General features: G+C 40.7%; 1 pseudogene across 1 annotated transcript; it reads left to right on the forward strand.

Annotated features, from left to right (window-relative positions):
- The first annotated feature begins 206 nt into the window (after positions 1-206).
- LOC311312266 (myosin-13-like) lies at positions 207-11,221 on the forward strand (annotated as a pseudogene). Its single transcript has 32 exons — positions 207-413; positions 754-897; positions 1,026-1,182; positions 1,504-1,531; positions 1,646-1,760; positions 1,909-2,001; positions 2,090-2,153; positions 2,256-2,354; positions 2,592-2,695; positions 3,018-3,156; positions 3,323-3,441; positions 3,565-3,714; positions 3,804-3,974; positions 4,493-4,796; positions 4,959-5,026; positions 5,114-5,201; positions 5,738-5,855; positions 6,012-6,135; positions 6,223-6,359; positions 6,476-6,731; positions 7,287-7,529; positions 7,643-7,819; positions 8,140-8,285; positions 8,483-8,573; positions 8,681-9,070; positions 9,180-9,306; positions 9,437-9,555; positions 9,669-9,865; positions 10,053-10,236; positions 10,356-10,521; positions 10,700-10,824; positions 11,029-11,221. The product of its transcript is annotated as a myosin-13-like (transcript).
- The last annotated feature ends 9,754 nt before the right edge of the window (positions 11,222-20,975 follow it).

Genomic DNA, 20,975 nt, shown 5'->3' on the forward strand with positions numbered 1-20,975 from the left:
GCATGAATGAAACATTCCTGTTTTGCAGGACTCCAAGAATATAATACCATCTGGGAGGAGAAGAGAAGGTGAGATATGCATCTCTTACTGTCCATGACTTGATTCTCTCTGACAATTCTACTGCAATGAAGAGAATGTTGTGAATCAATTTGGTTGACTAATATTTTTTGATGTTTTTATTTTCTGTCTCTCAGTGACCTGCAACCATGAGTACGGACGCGGAGATGGCCATTTATGGCAAGGCCGCCATTTACCTCCGTAAGCCTGAGAGGGAGAGGATTGAGGCCCAGAGCAGGCCCTTCGATGCCAAGAATGCCTGCTATGTTACGGATGTTAAGGAGTTGTACCTTAAGGGTACTATCCTCAGCCGGGATGGAGGAAAGGTCACTGTCAAAGTCCTTGACACTAACGAGGTAGGTCAATAACATCCCCAGTTTATAGATGTTTGAAATAATATTTTTATGCTGTAAGTAGGACACAAAGGTTTTGAATTAGCTTCAACATCATCAATGAGATCTTACTGTATATATTAATTTCTGGTATGCAATACATACTGTAGGCTATATTCTTTGTAATGTCATAGATGTGTGAAAGGAAGTACTTGTGAAGCATTTGGGGATGATTACGACATGATGATGATGATGATGATGATGATGATGATGATGATGATGATAATAACATCCCTTCTGAACCATAAACATTTTGTCATGCCCAGTTGGTCTGAGTGTTGATCTCTGTCGCTGACCTTTTCAGACTAAAGACTTCAAAGAAGACGATGTCTCTCAGATGAACCCCCCCAAGTTCGACAAGATTGAGGACATGGCCATGATGACCTACCTCAATGAAGCTTCTGTCCTGTATAACCTCAAAGAGCGTTATGCAGCATGGATGATCTATGTAAGAGACCTTCATATAGGCCTTACAAACACAAGACACCATCAAACACTCCAATTCTTATACACATATACTGTACTAGTAACCACAGAACGTTGCTGAAACCAATCCTGATGACCTTTTGAATCCAGACCTACTCCGGGCTGTTCTGTGCCACGGTGAACCCCTACAAAATGCTCCCCGTGTACGACCAGGAGGTTGTGAATGCATACAGAGGAAAGAAGCGTATGGAGGCTCCACCTCACATCTTCTCTGTCTCTGACAACGCCTATCAGAACATGTTGACTGGTAAGAAAACTCACACTGTACATGGGACAGTATGGATAAATAGATACATACATTGATTGGGGCTTCAGAGGAAAAGGAACAGGGAAAAAAACACGCAATTCATAACATATTTTAATCAAAGTTTAATTAATGTAAAGATTAATGTACAATAGATATGAACTCCTCATAGAAAAAGTCTTAACAGGAAAGAAATCAATCTTAAAACGTCTATTATTTTGCACCTTAGTGAAAGGCATTACGTAGCCTACATGCATAATTTCAATTTTTTTATCAAATACTCGTGAGTACAGTACGACCATGATTTGTTTGTTTTGCTTGCAGATAGGGAGAACCAGTCTGTCCTCATTACGTAAGTTCTTTATCAAACTGGATTATGGATTGGTTTGTTGACAATATCGTACATTTGTATGTTTGAGAGTTGGTAAGTGAATTATGATTTTAAAAAAATCTGTATGTTAACCAGTGGAGAATCCGGTGCTGGAAAGACTGTCAACACCAAGCGTGTCATCCAGTACTTTGCAACAATTGCAGTGGCTGGAGGAGATAAGAAGAAGGATGCAACACCCGGCAAAATGCAGGTAGGTGATTGGAATTGATTGATGACGCAAAAATTAGATTCACTCTGAGATAATTATGATTTCCATTTAACTACTAAATAATCAATGAGTGTGGAAATGAATTGACATGACTTTGTATTTCTGATCAAGTTGCCTTTGCCTCTCAAAGGGCTCTCTTGAGGATCAGATCATTGCTGCCAACCCTCTTCTGGAGGCTTATGGTAATGCCAAGACAGTGAGGAATGACAACTCATCTCGTTTTGTAAGTATCAGGGAAACAACTGCAGTGTCTACCTGCTATTAGATTATACCGCATCTATTACAATTTTTACCTTCATGCGCTTCTTTAGGGTAAATTCATCAGGATTCACTTTGCCACAAGTGGCAAACTGGCTAGTGCTGATATTGAGACCTGTAAGTTGGATATACAATTTCTCAATGTTTATACTGCATTTAGCCTTGATACATTCTGTATAGGAGACCACATACTGATATTTCTCCACTGCCCTTTGTAAGATCTGCTGGAGAAATCCAGAGTGTCCTTCCAGCTGCCCGATGAGAGAGGCTACCACATCTTCTACCAGATGATGACCAACCACAAGCCTGATATTGTTGGTAAGATAAAGCAGAGACATTAGTCTGGTTAGTTGAAGAAACAAGTCAATGTTGTACTGTACAGTATATACATACAATGGCGCCCACACATGGGGAACCTATAAGCTAGAAGCCAAATCTTAATTTCTGACATAATTTTGAAAGTAATTTGGAACACACTGAACTACAAAATACACCTAAACTATATCACATAGGAAAAAAAGGAATGAGAGATTTAATAACAATGTGTTTCCACAGAGATGTGTCTCATCACCACCAACCCCTATGACTACCCCATGATCAGCCAGGGTCAGATCACTGTGGCCAGTATCGATGACAAGGAAGAGCTGGTTGCCACTGATGTGAGTCAAACAAATGGTTAAACTAAAGATAGGGCTTAAGTTTGGTGAGACTTACATTTTAAAGACTATTATGAATATATTGAGTGATTTCAGTGGAGATACAGTACAGTCTACTAATTGCTTTTGAATGAAGTACTACATTTTACAGTACAATATTATTATACAAACCAACAAAGGAATGATTATATATTTTGAACAAAGTACTAATAAGTGCAGTTTCATTATACTTGATGAACACCACACACAAAATGCAACTACAGTGTTTACACAAATCGTTGATGGGAATTCCAATCTTTGAAAACCATGTTTTGAAAAAAATCAGGAAGCCATTGAAATCCTGGGTTTCACCAATGACGAGAAGATGGGTATCTACAAGCTGACTGGTGCTGTCATGCACCACGGAAACATGCATTTCAAGCAGAAGCAGCGTGAGGAGCAGGCTGAGCCAGATGGCACAGAGGGTGAGCACATACTCAAAAATAGACAGACTTAGAAAGACATTTTCTTTTGCATTCTACTTTGTCCCATCTCATTTTCTTAATTTAATAAAATAGCAAAGTTGTCACTATGTGTGTGACATTGGAAGCAACAAGTCCTGTTACTGATCCTTCTGTCCTATTTTCACAGTGGCTGATAAAATTGGATACCTTCTGGGTCTGAACTCAGCTGACATGCTGAAAGCTCTGTGTTACCCCAGAGTGAAGGTCGGCAATGAGTTTGTGACCAAGGGTCAGACTGTGCCTCAGGTAAGGGCATTCAACCATTTGTCCAACATTAATTCTCATTTGTGTATGTGGAAGGATTGATAACTGACTAGAGAGTCATATCAATATCTAACATGTAATGCCAACTTGATTGATGACACACAGGTGAGTAACTCCGTGAGCGCTCTGGCCAAGTCCATCTATGAGAGGATGTTCTTGTGGATGGTCATCCGTATCAACCAGATGTTGGACACCAAGCAAGCAAGAAACTTCTTCATTGGTGTGCTCGACATTGCTGGATTTGAGATCTTTGATGTAAGTATTAGATCATCACAAAATATACAGGTTTGTGGTTATAATACTCAGTGACAATAGATGAACATTATCAAAATTGTTCTCAACAGTACAACAGCATGGAGCAGCTGTGCATCAACTTCACCAACGAGAAACTGCAACAGTTCTTCAACCACACCATGTTTGTCCTGGAGCAAGAGGAGTACAAGAAGGAAGGCATCGTCTGGGCGTTCATTGACTTCGGCATGGACTTGGCCGCCTGTATTGAGCTTATTGAGAAGGTAGGCAGTTTGAGAGCACTTCACTACACTATAAACTGATCACTATATAATATAGACCACCACAGCATGGTTCAATAGAGCTAGTAGAATACAAGATTCTGGTGGCTGTTGTCAACAATGAATCAGAATGTATTCATAAGACAAATGTACTAATGTGTTTCCTTTCTTGAATGGCGGTGAAAGGCTGTACGTGTTTTGGCGGCCCGTAGACTGTGATACAGATCCGCTCAAAAATGTAATGGGTTCTAAGTTGGCGCATGCTACACCCTTCCACTGAGTTTCGTGAAAATCGGTCTCATAGTTTTTGCGTAATCCTGCTAACAGACGAACAAACGACCAAACAAAAACACACCACGAAAAACATAACTTCTCATCCTGTGCTGTCGCTGGGGTGGAGGTAATAAACCACCACAACACAGTTCAATGGAGCCGGTAGAATACAAGATTCTGATGAGTTTTGTCAAGAATGATGAGACAAATATGCAAATATACTAATCACGTGTTTCCTTCCTGACAAGCCCATGGGCATCTTCTCCATCCTTGAAGAGGAGTGCATGTTCCCTAAGGCCTCAGACACTACCTTCAAGAACAAGCTGTATGACCAGCATATGGGAAAGACCAACGCTTTCCAGAAGCCCAAGCCCGCCAAAGGCAAAGCCGAGGCCCACTTCTCCCTGGTGCACTATGCCGGCACTGTGGACTACAACATCTGTGGCTGGCTGGACAAGAACAAGGACCCCCTGAACGACTCTGTGTTGCAGCTCTACCAGAAGTCCTCAGTTAAACTGCTGGGTCTCCTTTATGTTGCTGCCCCAGCTGAAGGTAATATCAATATCATCAATATGACGGAGATGCTTCTTGCATTCCTTGCAGCTGAGTGTACTCACAATTTCCATAATACATACAGGTTGTAAGGTGTCTAAACACGACATGCCAACATTAAGAATGACATAGTTTATCACTCCTCTAACTAATCCATTACAGATGCTGGAGCCAAGAAAGGAGGCAAGAAGAAGGGAGGCTCTATGCAGACTGTGTCCTCCCAGTTCAGAGTGAGTTTATTATATTATATTTCTTCTAATGAACATGATCCAGGTTCATGACTTACCTCTGAAAATTATGCTGTCTCCCCGATACAGGAGAACTTGGGCAAGCTGATGACCAATCTGAGGAGCACTCACCCTCACTTTGTACGCTGTCTGATCCCCAATGAGTCCAAGACTCCAGGTATTCAAATTACATGTTGTTTGGTTATTATTGAATAACCGAAGATTATTGTATATATGTATATGTATATTTCTATCTATATATATATAAATATATATATATTAGGGCTGTAACGATACACTAATCTCACGATACGATACGATACACGATATTGGGTTGACGATAACAATACGATACGATACACTAAGTGCAGGTGTGAAACGTTGCAGTAGCGCTGCTGTTCACACCATTAGTGCATTTCTCCACATTTCTACTCCACTACACTTTGTGAATTTAGAGGTTAACTATTGTAATATCATGGATAGGCCTAGACAAAAGACGTGTTTGTTACCAGCGTTGTGTAGCCAGCGTTCACATATACAATAAACATTGCAATATTGTTTTCACCTTGACGATACGTATTGTGACGTTTCTGCATCACGATATATTGTTACACCCCTAATATTTATTTTATATATTTATATATATATAATATTTATATATATACATACATACATACAATAGATAGTATTTAACTCAATACTGCATGTTTTCAGGTATGATGGAGAACTTCCTGGTTATCCACCAGCTGAGGTGTAACGGTGTGCTGGAGGGTATCAGGATCTGCAGAAAGGGCTTCCCCAGCAGAATCCTGTATGCTGACTTCAAGCAGAGGTACATTTTCATAAAAGTTACAAGCCTTCCCTATCAAAGATTATAATTTGAGATAACAGATTTAGGAGAACCTAGACACTTGTCCAACAAGTGTGCTTGAAATGTTCACTGTCCATTCTTATTGCATGTTAAATCTTAACATCTCACACTGTGCAGGTACAAGGTACTGAATGCCAGTGTCATCCCAGAGGGCCAGTTCATTGACAACAAGAAGGCTGCTGAGAAACTACTTGGGTCAATAGATGTGGATCATGAGCAGTACAAGTTTGGACACACCAAGGTCAGAGGTCAAATAGAATTCTTGGAACATATTTAACAGATTCTAACTTGCACGTCAGGTCTTAATCACTGTCTTATCTTAACCCAGGTGTTCTTCAAAGCTGGTCTCCTGGGTGTCCTGGAGGAGATGAGAGATGAGAAGCTGGCTTCTCTGGTCTCCATGATGCAGGCTCTCGGCCGTGGATTCCTCATGAGGACGGAGTTTGTGAAGATGATGGAGAGGAGGTGAGGGACGAAGAGCACCTCTTCAATGCAGGATAGAAGTTAAAACCTAAGCAACCTATTATTGTTTTTGATAATAACTATATTATAATATCATATTCCTCTCTCCTGTGAACCAGAGAATCCGTCTTCACCATTCAGTACAATATCCGCTCATTCATGAATGTAAAACATTGGCCATGGATGAAGGTGTACTACAAGATCAAGCCTCTGCTGAAGAGTGCTGAGACTGAGAAGGAGCTGGCCAACATGAAGGAGGACTTTGAGAAGTGCAAAGCTACCCTGACCAAAACTGAGGCTCGCAAGAAGGAGCTGGAGGAAAAGATGGTGTCCCTGCTGCAGGAGAAAAATGATCTGCAGCTCCAAGTTGCATCTGTAAGTATAAAGAAAGTAGAACAGGTATAAAATGACACAAAAATGCACATAGTACAGTCTCAAAGACAACTTTTTGTTCGTTCAGATTACTGTTGACGTTGGGTGTTTTGGCATGAAACATACTGTACATTTTTAAACAAAGGATCGGGAGGTACTGTATGGCTTCATGAATAGTCTTTTTTGTGATAAAGATGAGAAACAACTCTATTTAATTTAATGCGTTAGTTGATCATTTTGAACCTACAATCACAGCTTTCTCACATTTATCACTGGTGCAATATTCACAAAGGGGCTTTTTTAGAGGTCTGTGCAGTGCACACAAACAATGCATTACACAGATTCAGTTCAAATATTCAAAAAAAATCTGAATCTTGGTGGTGGTAATACGGTAATAATAGTTGAAAATGAGCTTTAAGCTAATACTGACATATTTAGAGTCATGTTTTTAAGGTGTGCTGTTGATTAATATGTACTGTCCCTGTACACATAACATTGTAAATCCACTAAGGATTCTGCATAGAACTAAAGCTGATTGTTCTCCTATTGTGAAACCAGGAATCAGACAATCTGAATGATTCTGAGGAGAGGTGTGAGGGTCTGATCAAGAGCAAGATCCAGCTGGAGGCCAAACTCAAAGAGACGACTGAGAGACTGGAGGATGAGGAGGAGATGAATGCTGAGCTGACTGCCAAGAAGAGGAAGCTGGAGGATGAGTGCTCTGAGCTGAAGAAAGATATTGACGATCTGGAGCTCACCCTGGCCAAAGTGGAGAAGGAGAAACATGCCACTGAAAACAAGGTCAGGGTTCTCAACTGAGGTTTTGAGGAAAAATAGCTGAGCACAAACAAAGAACAATAAATCATCTTTTGTTGAAAGTAACACACTATATATTTTCTTATTGCTATATTTAGGTTAAGAACCTGACAGAGGAGATGGCATCTCAGGATGAGAGTCTTGCCAAGCTGACCAAGGAGAAGAAAGCCCTGCAAGAGGCCCATCAGCAGACACTGGATGACCTGCAGGCAGAGGAGGACAAAGTCAACACTCTGACTAAGGCCAAGACCAAGCTGGAACAGCAAGTGGATGATGTGAGTACACATACTGTACACACCTTTGTTTAAACAATGGTTTATTAGGACATTAGCTCTAATGCAAATATTTGTTTGGATGGGCATTTATTTGTCACAATATTGTAAAAAGTTAAAAAAAAAAAGAAAAAAAAGAAGAAGAAGATGAAAGTCGCACACTCAAATGTTCTCCTCTGCTGTGATTTGAATAGACCAACGTTATGGCAAAGAGCTTTTGTCCCTGAAAAATATACTTCCAGGATCGAGAAATACTGGAAGTATAGGATCTCAATATTACAGTATTTAGTTTTTCAACAGCAAATATATGTTTTATCATGTAGCTTGAGGGTTCTCTGGAGCAAGAGAAGAAAATCCGCATGGACCTTGAGAGAACAAAGAGAAAGCTGGAGGGAGACTTCAAACTGGCCCAGGAGTCCATAATGGACCTGGAGAATGACAAGCAGCAGTCTGAGGAGAAGATCAAGAAGTAAGTTCAGACAGCTTTAACAATGATAATAGCTCCATTACACTGAAAAAAGCAGAACAACATTTTGGGAATGAATAAATTCAACAGACCAAGGTAAGATCAATAGTTGGTCTTGGCAGACCCTCTCCTCACTTCAAACATTAAAATCAAAAATCAAATAAACCTGTGTTATAATGTTGTTGCTATTTGTTCCTTAGGAAGGACTTTGAGACCAGCCAACTTCTTAGCAAGATTGAGGATGAACAGTCTATGAGTGCTCAGCTGCAGAAGAAGATCAAGGAACTCCAGGTACATTGTTCTAGTAAATCTAGGTGAAGTGAATTGTTTAGATTTTTATCCAGGTGCGTGTGTCATGATAGCACTACTAAACCCCATCCTTTCCCGATGTGTTGTAGGCCCGCATTGAGGAGCTGGAGGAGGAGATTGAGGCTGAGCGTGCTGCCAGGGCTAAGGTGGAGAAGCAGAGGGCTGATCTCTCTAGGGAACTTGAGGAGATCAGTGAGAGGTTGGAGGAGGCCGGAGGAGCCACTGCTGCTCAGATTGAGATGAACAAGAAGCGTGAGGCTGAGTTCCAGAAACTGAGACGTGATCTTGAGGAGTCAACCCTGCAGCACGAGGCCACAGCTGCAGCTCTGAGGAAGAAGCAGGCTGACAGTGTGGCTGAGCTCGGTGAGCAGATCGACAACCTGCAGCGCGTCAAGCAAAAGCTGGAGAAGGAGAAGAGCGAGTTCAAGATGGAGATCGATGACCTCTCTTCCAACATGGAGTCTGTTGCCAAGGCTAAGGTAAGAAGGAAGTGTGTTTCTACAATGAGCCCTACCTATAGTTTTGTCACAAATTCAATCTGATGTATTTGTTTTTACAAACTACTAAACTTCTATGTCACAAAAATAGGGCAATCTGGAGAAGATGTGTCGTACTCTTGAGGACCAACTGAGTGAAGTCAAGTCTAAGAATGACGAAAACCTTCGCCAGATCAACGACATTGGCTCACAGAGAGCCAGGCTCATGACTGAAAATGGTACATTTGCAGAAAACAAATTATTCCTTAACCCATATTCATATTCATGTATACTCATATATTTAAATACCTTAATTTCTGATGCCAAATCTGCAGAACAATTTTTAATTCTACTTCTTATGCCTTGTAGGTGAATTTGGCCGCCAGCTTGAGGAGAAGGAATCTTTGGTGTCTCAACTGACCAGAGGCAAGCAGGCTTTCACCCAGCAAGTGGATGAGTTGAAGAGACAGATTGAGGAGGAGGTCAAGGTAAAGGATTCTAGGGTTTCCTGAGAACATATTCTTAGACTGAGCAGCATCTTCTATTGAGTGTCTGCATTGAAAGGGCACAACTTTATTCTCTCTCTCTCTCTCTCTCTAAGGCTAAGAATGCCCTGGCCCATGGTGTCCAGTCTGCCAGACATGACTGTGACCTGCTGAGGGAGCAGTTTGAGGAGGAGCAGGAGGCCAAGGCAGAGCTGCAACGCGCCATGTCCAAGGCCAACGGAGAGGTGGCTCAGTGGAGGGCCAAGTACGAGACTGATGCCATCCAGCGCACTGAGGAGCTTGAGGAGGCCAAGTGAGTGCAACAGTATATTAACAAAAGTATTGTTGATGCTGATCATATAGATGAGATTACGATTTTCTATCAATTTCCAAAATAAAATTGATATACTATTCAGGCTCATACTGTATGTAAGACATCTGTGTTAATGTTTACATTTGATCCTAAATCCTACTAAAACTAATTATTTACTGAACCACAGGAAGAAGCTGGCTCAGCGTCTGCAGGAGGCTGAGGAGCAGATTGAGGCTGTGAACTCCAAGTGTGCCTCACTGGAGAAGACCAAGCAGAGGCTGCAGGGAGAGGTGGAGGACCTCATGATTGATGTGGAGAGGGCCAACGGTCTGGCAGCCAACCTTGACAAGAAGCAGAGGAACTTTGACAAGGTACAATATAGAGAGAAGAAACAGAAACTCTGAAATTAGACACTGAAGGTTTGATGATAGAACATACTGTACTGTACTGTAGTGGAGGAAAAACTGATCATCTCAATAATTCCCTGCAGGTTCTGGCAGAGTGGAAGCAGAAGTATGAGGAGGGCCAGGCTGAGCTGGAAGGAGCTCAGAAGGAGGCTCGCTCTCTCAGCACAGAGCTCTTCAAGATGAAGAACTCCTATGAGGAGGCTCTGGAGGGCCTGGAGACCCTGAAGAGAGAGAACAAGAACCTGCAGCGTGAGCAAACATTTAGTTGGACCTATAACACAATGATACACTTAAAAAGCAGAGTTTGAGTAACCCCACATTTTCATATGGAATACATGGAATTACTGTTGATATGAAATGATCATTATTGATTCATTCCAAACAACAAACAAGCTAGAGTGAGACTTAACTTTTATTATGCTTACAGAGGAGATTTCTGATCTGACTGAGCAAATTGGAGAGACTGGTAAGAGCATCCATGAGCTGGAGAAGGCCAAGAAGACTATGGAGACTGAGAAGGCTGAGATCCAGACTGCCTTGGAGGAGGCTGAGGTATAATGATATATTATATCAGAGGACAAAATAACAAATATTAAGGATAAGAAATAGGAAAAAGGAAATCCAGCCACTGTCAAGTACTCCAGGAGTCAATCGGGCTAGTCTTTCAAGCGTTGTCTGACAAGTCATTGTTTGCGAGATATGTTGTTTTGATTCAAACTTTAACACGCCTGTATTTGCTTTCTTTTATCTATCTAGGGAACACTGGAGCATGAGGAGTCCAAGATTCTTCGCGTGCAGCTTGAGCTGAATCAAATCAAGGGTGAGGTGGACAGGAAGTTGGCAGAGAAGGATGAGGAGATGGAACAGATCAAGAGGAACAGCCAGAGGGTGATTGACTCCATGCAGAGCACTCTGGACTCTGAGGTCAGGAGCAGGAACGATGCCCTGAGGGTGAAGAAGAAGATGGAGGGAGACCTGAATGAGATGGAGATCCAGCTGAGCCATGCCAACAGGCAGGCTGCTGAGGCCCAGAAACAGCTCAGGAACATGCAAGGACAGTTCAAGGTACGCATTTGACATTTTTATGGACATTAAAACATATTGATTAGTATTAGAAGCAGAATTGTAATGCAATCATGTCAATGTGAATCCCAGGATGGCCAGCTGCAGCTTGATGATGCTGTTCGTGGATCAGATGATATGAAGGAGCAGGCTGCCATGGTGGAACGTAGGAATGGTCTGATGGTGGCTGAGATTGAAGAGCTGAGAGATGCTCTGGAGCAGACAGAGAGAGGCCGGAAGATAGCTGAGACTGAGCTGATCGATGCCAGTGAGCGTGTGGGACTGCTGCACTCTCAGGTACTGGTCAACACAAGTCCTATCAAGGCAGTTTCAAGACAGTAATTGAGACAGCTGGCTCAAAATGATACTGTATACAAATGGGCAATTTGTGATTGATTTGCTTTCAGTGAGGTCTGTTATTTCCATCATTCTGATGTTGTGATTATAATTTTCTGTTGATATTATGAGGTAATCATATAGCATGCCCCCTTCAGAACACTAGCCTTCTGAACAGCAAGAAGAAGCTGGAAGGTGACCTGGTTCAGGTGCAGGGAGAGGTGGACGATATCATCCAGGAGGCCAGAAATGCAGAGGAGAAGGCCAAGAAGGCCATCACTGATGTAAGTCCTCATGTGTGGTCAATGCTGACTAGGGAACCTTTAGAAACATGTGGATTGCTAGGTCACAAGAAATGTAAACATAATCATCTTGGCCATCGCAGACAATATGCAGCAAATCTAAATGTATGATTGGATGAAAGACTAACCTACCTTGTTTCAAATATGCCAGGCTGCCATGATGGCTGAAGAGCTGAAGAAGGAGCAGGACACCAGTGCTCATCTTGAGAGGATGAAGAAGAACATGGAGGTCACAGTCAAGGACCTGCAGCTCCGTCTGGATGAGGCTGAGAATCTGGCCATGAAGGGTGGCAAGAAGCAGCTCCAGAAACTGGAGTCCAGGGTAAGCTTGCAGTCACTCACATGCCCTGGATGATATCAGACCATATCCGTCCATACAGGTTCTACAGTACATGCTGGCCTTGAGTATTCTACTTCAGATTCCTCCATCTCAAACATACTACAACTGTTCTTTTAAAGGTGCGTGAGCTTGAGGGTGAGGTGGAGGCTGAGCAGAGGAGAGGTGGAGATGCTATTAAGGGAGTCCGCAAGTACGAGCGCAGAGTCAAAGAACTCACCTACCAGGTAAAATCTCTAATCTTCAGTATCACTCTGACTTTCTCAGATAGGTGTTTTAAAGTACATTGTGTCCTAATGTATATTGATATGTTCCTACAGACTGAGGAGGACAAGAAGAATGTTGGCAGACTTCAGGATCTGGTTGACAAACTGCAGCTCAAAGTGAAGGCCTACAAGAGACAGGCTGAGGAAGCGGTGAGTACAGCTATATAAGAAAGTCTGATTCATGCTTTTATTTAGCAAATTAATAAAATGTGTTGTTGACTGAACATTTATATTTGCCTGAAAAAAAAAACAACATTTTACTTTAATCTATCCCCTCTCTCAGGAGGAACAAGCCAACGCCCACATGTCCAAGTTCCGCAAGGTTCAGCATGAGCTGGAGGAGGCTGAGGAGCGTGCTGACATTTCTGAGTCCCAGGTCAACAAGCTCAGGGCCAAGACACGTGACTCTGGAAAGGTAAGCAGCCCTTGTTTATTTTCAGTATTGTCTAAGTGTAACATCATCAAGACACTTTTTTCCATTCTATTTTATTTAACCTTTATTTAACGGAACGGATGGAGTGATATTTTTCAGGGGAACACAGATTGAGACCATGCTGGCTGTCACTATGACATCATTAATGTTTTATAGCACATTTTAAATAGAACTGTTCTTTTGAAATCATACTGTTTCATATTTATAAATACTAGCAACTTGTCCCCTTTGCTTTAAAGGGTCCATTTTTTATTTGATAAGTTGCTCAAAATCATTGACCTCTCTCTTTCTCTCTCTCTCAACAGGGTAAAGAGGAATAAACAAGCCCTAGTCTCTGCCAACATTTTTCTATGTTTCATAAAATATGACTTTCATTGTAAAATGTTTATCATGATTTAATAAAGTTTGTACAGTTCACTTGTGATGACTTTTGATTCATTAAGTACTTTAAATCACAAAATCAGACACACTTTGGGACAATATCAATGTCAGAAATATACTTCCAAATTTCCATTGGTCAATTAATAGTTATTACACCTAAAGGCTAATTTAATTTACATAATCCCTTTGGGCAATCTTAACAACCCCCTCCCCTACACTGCAACAAGATGCAGCACTGAAAGCTGAAATTTCAAGTGTGTATCTTTGGATTTACTATAATGTAAAATACTACAATGAGATTGATCTGTATCATAAAAAACATCAATCCAGATGGCAGATGTGAGAATGGAATAGTTTTTACTGTCAGGCCAGGTCAAATACAGTTGGTCTCCTGTAGGCTACAGTATGTGGAGCTTGCTGCTGCACAACAGTCACAGATTAGGTTTGATTTAGAATGTATAGAAAGATTTTAATAAAAAGTCAGATCCACCTGACACGGCATGGGCAGATAAATATTTTAATGCATGATGCTTGGAAACAGAGTACCAGAGTCCCAGTTCAACACTCACATGGCCAAGAGCTGGGAGGTAAACAGCCCTTGTTTAATCTACACCAGTTTTGTCTAAGTATTAAGACACTTTTCAGAGGGACAAAGGTTGAGATCATGCTGGATGCCATTCTATGGTTGTCATTACTGTTTCATAAATACTGTACACTTAAAACTGTTCCCTTAAAACATACAATATACAATTATGTCATACAGTATGTGCCTTTCTGTGCTGCTGCAGAACCGTCACAGATGAGGTTTGTTGTGAAATGGATATGGAAAAAAGATATCATGTACAGTACATCAGAATTTACTGCACCCTATTTTGGCCTCATGAAGATCTACAGACCCGACACTGACCAAGCTTCTGTAGTTGTGTAGTTTGATTTACTGCAGCATCAATTTAAAGACCGACCCAAGCCCTCCTCAAGTACAGATAAGGAATGAAAGGCACAAGCACACACATGCTTCAAGACGACCCTGTGACAGAAACCAAGTTGTAAGATTTACTCCCTTTGTGAATAGGTTACGCCCACCTTAATTTGAATCTCACTGCCCCTTTAGGAGTAAATCTAAGATTTGTGTCACATTCAGTTTCGCATAGGAAGAATGACAAACTACTTCTAAGTTTCCCAAAAGTCAATTTAATTTACTTATTTTATTTTTATTTAGCCTTTATTCAACCAGCTACTAGCTCATTGAGATTTTAAATCTTTTTTCCATGAGATACCTGGCCACGAGTGGAGCATAAAAAACATTTGATGAGCTAGTAAGTTATCCTGGATATGTTGAACGAGCTTCGTAGTATGGGGCCCAGGTGTCACGTACTGTAGGATCATTGAACCAGACAACAAGGTCACACTAGTGAGTTGTCAGCTACTAAAATGAGAAATACTCTTCACTTACAGGAGAACTGTTGTCAAAATGACCTGTCACTCAAATTCTAACTCATGCATAATTATAAACAACTAATTACTCATCAAAACCATATATATCTGTATGCATGCTAATATTTTTAAAGCTTACACAGTTGTTTACGGCTCACTCTTGAACAAGTCAGTCAGGAAATTAACTTGATTATGCTCACACACATTATTCTGCACTCACAATGTATAACATTGGCTATAGTCAAGGTTGACAGCAGACCGAATTAATATTTATTCATATAATATAATAAGTCTAGAATTGCTATCCACCAGGCAATATAAATATTTCCACTTTTGAAGTGTTGTCAGGACAAATTTCACCTTATAACCAAAGTTTTTGTTTACTTGAAACGTTGACTGTTCTCTGTCAACAGGGCAAATACAGTAGGAATAAAAAAGCCCCAATTCTCAAGTTTTTTATATGAGTAAAACATTGATGTCCATGGTAAAATAATGAGCACTGGTCTATAAGAGCATTGGTGGAATAATAAGAAGCTGCATGAGCTAAATTATTAAGTATTAGTACAGTAGTACCGTGTTGACCCCAGGGGGAAATTGCACTGTTACAGCATCAAAAGGTAACAAAGAAACTATTACAATACAATATTACAATACAATAGATAAACTAGCCAAGCCCAACCCCCAACCCTCACATCATGTACAGTTTATGTGTATGAGCACTGTAACTGCTGATGTCACTTGTTCTTATAGAATGCTTTACTGATGATGACCTGGGATGTACAGTTGGTTCACTTACTTTAGTCAAATGTACTTTTGTATGTTGCTTTGCGTCTGACTTCGATGTAAATAGAGGTGCCCCGAAGAGCTCTGGCCAAGAAATCGGAGGAGCCTGAACTACCTCCAAAACAAACTGACATTAAAGGAGTAGTAAAGGGAAAATCATGTTTAGCCCTGTTTTAAGGTTACTTATGATCATATACAATGGTTCAGATCAAAATGTTGACAAAACTAGCACTTTTGAGAAAGTCTGATAATTGCTCTACCACTGTTTAAGTCATACAAGTGGGTGGGCACCGTGAAAAATCATTAAAAAAACATGTTAATCTCTCGATTTCAAAGACAAGAAGCTCACCGAGGGGGCAATTGGTGTCCGTTGGTGTTCTGACATCAAATTCGCCGCAAGGTATGAATCCTGTAGGGTTTAATTGATCATCTTATGAAATCCGCAGAGGGGATTCAGGAAGCGGAACTACTTACGGTAGCTATTGTTATTGTTTATGTTAGCTAGACTAGTAGCTAGTTTGCTCACTGCTCACGCTACTCTTTCGCTTTAGATCCCACACAAATGCTTCGCACAAGCTTGTATTGTTGCTGCGGCTTGCTTTTCAAGGAAGGAAGCTGAGCCGGAATCCACGGACGTTGCCTACCGCGAGATCAAGGCATTGCACGAGATCGGAATCAGTTCAAGCGGAGGTTTACACACGTATGTGCTGCGACTAAATAGTTCTATGCTAAATATTTAAAAAAGCCTTTCCAGATGAACTAGAATCTTACTTTATTGCGAATTATATGTCAGAATGCCAACTTACACCTTGGTGAGTTTCTTGTCTTTTAAATTGAGTTTAACATGTTTTTTGAATGATATTTCACGGTGTCCACCCACATCCATTGTATGACGGAGGTAAAACGGTGGTAGAGCAATTATCAGACTTTCTCAAAAGTGCTAGTTTTGTCAACTTTTTGATCTGAACCATTGTATATGATCATAAGTAACATTAAAACAAGGCTAAACATGATTTTCCCTTCACTACACCTTTAAATCTTACTCATGGATGAGGAGAGGGCTGTGACATCCTGTGTGTGTGTGTGTGTGTGTGTGTGTGTGTGTGTGTACTCTTTGCCAGTGTGAGGACCATTGTGCTGATCTATTGGTCATTTTTAGCACACCATGGTCTTCTTAGGACCCTTTCACACCTACGTTGTTTTGTCCGGACTTTCAGACTTTCCAGTTTGATCCGAACCAAATTGACAGGTGTGAAACTTCCTGGACCACGGTGCGCGGATCAAAGACTCAGTCTTTGGTCCGACCTCAAGAGGTGGTCTCGGCTGGAACCAAGGTTCGCTGCTGCCTAATGTGAAATCAAAGGTTCGCACTTTCGGATCAAACAGACGCGCGTGCATCCACAAACCAATCAGTGTCAAGTATAGGGAGACGCACCCCCATGCAAGCGATGACGACATACAGTAATGTAGGTCTGCCACCAAAAATCCTTTGCTCCACTGGTGTGAAAGCGAAAGTTATGGAACTAATCAATAAAAAATAACAAATGTGAAAGCGCCAAACAGGATTCTGGTTCGGACCTTGGTCTAGACCTTTAGGTGTGAAAGCGCCCTTAGAATGTCTTGATACCATCATGATCTTTTCAAAATTACCACCCAGTCAGACAAAGCTGTCTTATGATGTCTCTCAGGATAATAAAACAAAATGGCATAAGGTAAATGCTCAAATAAACATTTTGGTTAATGAAAAGATAAGGTAATAATAAAATTTATGGGGGCTTGTCATAACCTATTAAATCATGTCATTCAGTATTTCAAGCATTTTACTACACACTGCTAGTATGTCCACTATGCCACACACATAGTGATGTCTTAAAGCACATGGCGGGGTGCATATATAGCCTAAATATACCCTTGTGGCAGGAAAGGACCAGAGGCCCTAAGATTCAGTTACAAAGGGGTCATATAATATGTAAAGCAACATGGTCATAGGCTTCCAACAGACAAGCAACATTGTTGATGGGGATCAGTTTGATTATTCAGATCTCTAAGGATATACATTACAGTCAGGCTGTAACTCTCACTTGAGTGATAAACATGGTATCAACAGAGTAACACTGAGGCAGCAGCTGCTGCTGGGAGTCAAGTTACGTTAGGTCACTACAACAGCTTGCTTACCTCCTTTACAGCTACTCTAATTCATAGGATGTCAACAGAATTCCAAAGTTAATTCCATGAAAGAACTTTTTCTTAACACATTTAACAAAGTGTGTTACATTCTAGTAATTTATTATTTAAAGATCTCATTAATCACGTGTGGCTCCTTAGGCCTACATGAAATGAACTGCACTCTTTAAACGCCTTAGAAACGTTATATCGCTATAAGGCCCTAACCTCTGGCACCCAGCTCAGAGGGCAGATCAAGTTATCGATGGTCACAATGTGCTCCTCTTACCAGATTGTGCTGTGATGGCTAAAATATTCATATTAAAAAATAATTGTTTGACAGAAACTACAGTTTGGGAAGTCTGCTGAAACAGAAAGAGCTACACAGAGCAGTGTAATGTGATCATATTAGCAATGCCTCTCCTTACACATACTGAGTAGATTTATTTATAATTTTTTTTATTTTACCTTTATTTAGCCAGGGGAGCGCATTGAGACCAATGTCTCATTTACAATGGTGCCCTGGTTACATAGCATGCATTCATAGCAATAAACAGTATAAAACAATACAAAAACAATATAACATCTGCATGGTCTAGGAGCACCATAACTAAAGGCAGTCTTTTGATGACTCAACCAACCAATCCTGAGACCTTGTCTCGTACTTGCTTGAACGCCATGTACAGTAATAAGGAATGTTATGTAGTTATAGACTTGTTGTCACTGAGATATGTGATCTGAAACACTAGGTCTAAATGGGTTTCTCCACAGGTAGAGTATACAGGGCTGTGCTGCAGATCCATGCCACTTAATGTGACAACATACAGTATCCCACATAACACTTACAGTAAGTATTATGTCAACAGACTTGTTCCTGGCACACAACTGGGCTTCCTCAGCCAAACCCATGCTGGCAGTGAAAGTAGGATTGCAACTCTAGATCACCGAATGTATACTAGACCACTGGGTGTTTCAGCTGTGGACACTTTCAATCAGAGGAGCTGTCAGATGTGAGACGTGTCTCTCGTCGTTAACATATCCTTAATGCCATCATATCCTCTCATATATAATCAACATGGTCTAAGTTGTTCTCTGGCTCAGTTGCCATGCTGTAGGACAGATAAATAATAGCTGCTGACAAGAAAGAATCTGTTTATCATAACATAACTATATGTGAATTATGCACTGATTTTATTAGACACAGCTGAGTGTGGAAACCTTTTGACCCCGGCTCAAGAACACATCGTAAAGCTTGGAAGCTTACACAGTTACAATGTGTATTTTTTACAGAATATTCTAGTAATTTATTTTAAGATCTCATTAGTAATGTGTGGTCCCATCCATGAAATGATCTGCACTCTTTAAACGCCTTAAAAACGTTATATCCCTATAAGGCCATAACCTCTGGCACCCAGCTCAAGTTATCGATGGTCACAATGTGCTCCTCTTACCAGATTGTGCTGTGATGGCTACATGTATTTCTGACCAACATTTCTGTCTATGCCCGTAATTTAGAGTGTTGGGTATCGAAACTCCTAAAAAAAAAACAACAACTGCTTGACAGAAACTAGATTGGGAAGTCTGCTGAAAAGGAAGAGCTACACAGAACAGTGGAGAATAGTACAGGGTAGCAGTGTAATGTGAGCAGTGCCATATTAGCAATGCCTCTCTCTCCTCACATTGCTGAGAGTGCAGTGTTGTGTTGTAGCTCCATGCCACTGAATGTGACACAACATATCCCACATAACACTTTAATATAAATCATGTCAACAGACTTGATCCTGGAACATAACCAGGCTTCCTCAGCCAAACCCATTCTGGCAGTGAAAGTAGGATTGCAACTCTAGATCATTGAATGTACAGTATACTAGACCATTGGGTGTCAGCTGTGAACACTTTCAATTAGAGGAGCTTAAGCATTTAGCTACAGTAGCTATGTCGTATGTGTACTGGGCCCTTGCCTGACAGTTTTAATGTCTCACTTGCTTCAGACTGTCAGATGTGAGACGTGTCCCCCGTGGTTAACATATCCTTAATGCCATCATATCCTCTCGTTAATAATCAACATGGTCCAAGTTGTTCTTTGGCTCAGTTGCTATGCTGTAGAACAGATAAACTCATAATAGCTGCTGACAAGAAATAATCTGTTTATCATAACTATTATATGTGAATTATGCATTGATTTTATTGGAGACAGCTGAGTGCGTAGACATTTGACCCTAGTCCAAGAACCCGTCGTAAAGTTTGGAAGAGTTATGCTTCCTCGCTCAAGGCTCATGTGAGGAGACGCTTCCAATAAATAGTTGTAGTTCTATTGTTTATTCTATTATTCTATTAAGTTCAAAATATATGAGGCCAGTAAAGATGTTACTGTAGCACAGAACAATATTGACAATGAAAAACAAGAAATTAAAAATCCACATGGGGCGGTATTAACAAGAAAAGCTACTGTACCTACTTCCATTGAAAAGGGAATACGTCAGTAAGTTTTGGTAAAGGAACTGTAATGTAATATACACTGTAATGCTGAATGTAGTCAGCTCTAGAAGCTAATTTTAAACTTCTAACAATTGGACATTTTGATAGTCCTGGTATAACATTTACAGTTGCAATCTGACAATTCTTGTCAGTGACATTTGATTCAGAGACAGCCCTATGGAAGAGAAGATCCCAGAAACGGGAGACAGCAGTGAAGTGTCTCCATTGGCTTGACTAGATGGAGCCATAATTAACTTCTGCTGGGCTGGCACTCTCAACCATATATAAGGAGACAGAGACCACAGCATCTATGGACTGGTAGCTTTAACCTCTGAGGTAAGACTCTATTCCCTCACACTCCTAAACTGTGTTTTTATGCTGTTTGAGTTATGTTCTGAATATTATATATAAAATGCCTTGCATACAGTAATATTACTTTATAATCTTCCGTGCAAGTAAAGCATTCTTGTCAACTTCAAACTTGAGATTTGCTGTTTTAATAAAATGGTGATAGATAAGCATTTTACAGACCTACTTAATGTAATCATGACAACCTCATGTTTTACAGAATTTCATCTGAGAGGTGGAAAGAAGGTACAGTAAGAAATTATTTAAATCTTCTCCCAAATCTCTTTCAATGGCAGTGTCAATGGGTTAGGCCACTCTCCCATTAGTGAGATTTCTAATAATCTATGAGTATCAAAACTACTGTACAGCTGCATGCAAAA

The sequence above is a fragment of the Borostomias antarcticus genome, assembly GCF_949987555.1.
Source record: "Borostomias antarcticus genome assembly, chromosome: 8".
Lineage (NCBI taxonomy): Eukaryota > Metazoa > Chordata > Actinopteri > Stomiiformes > Stomiidae > Borostomias > Borostomias antarcticus.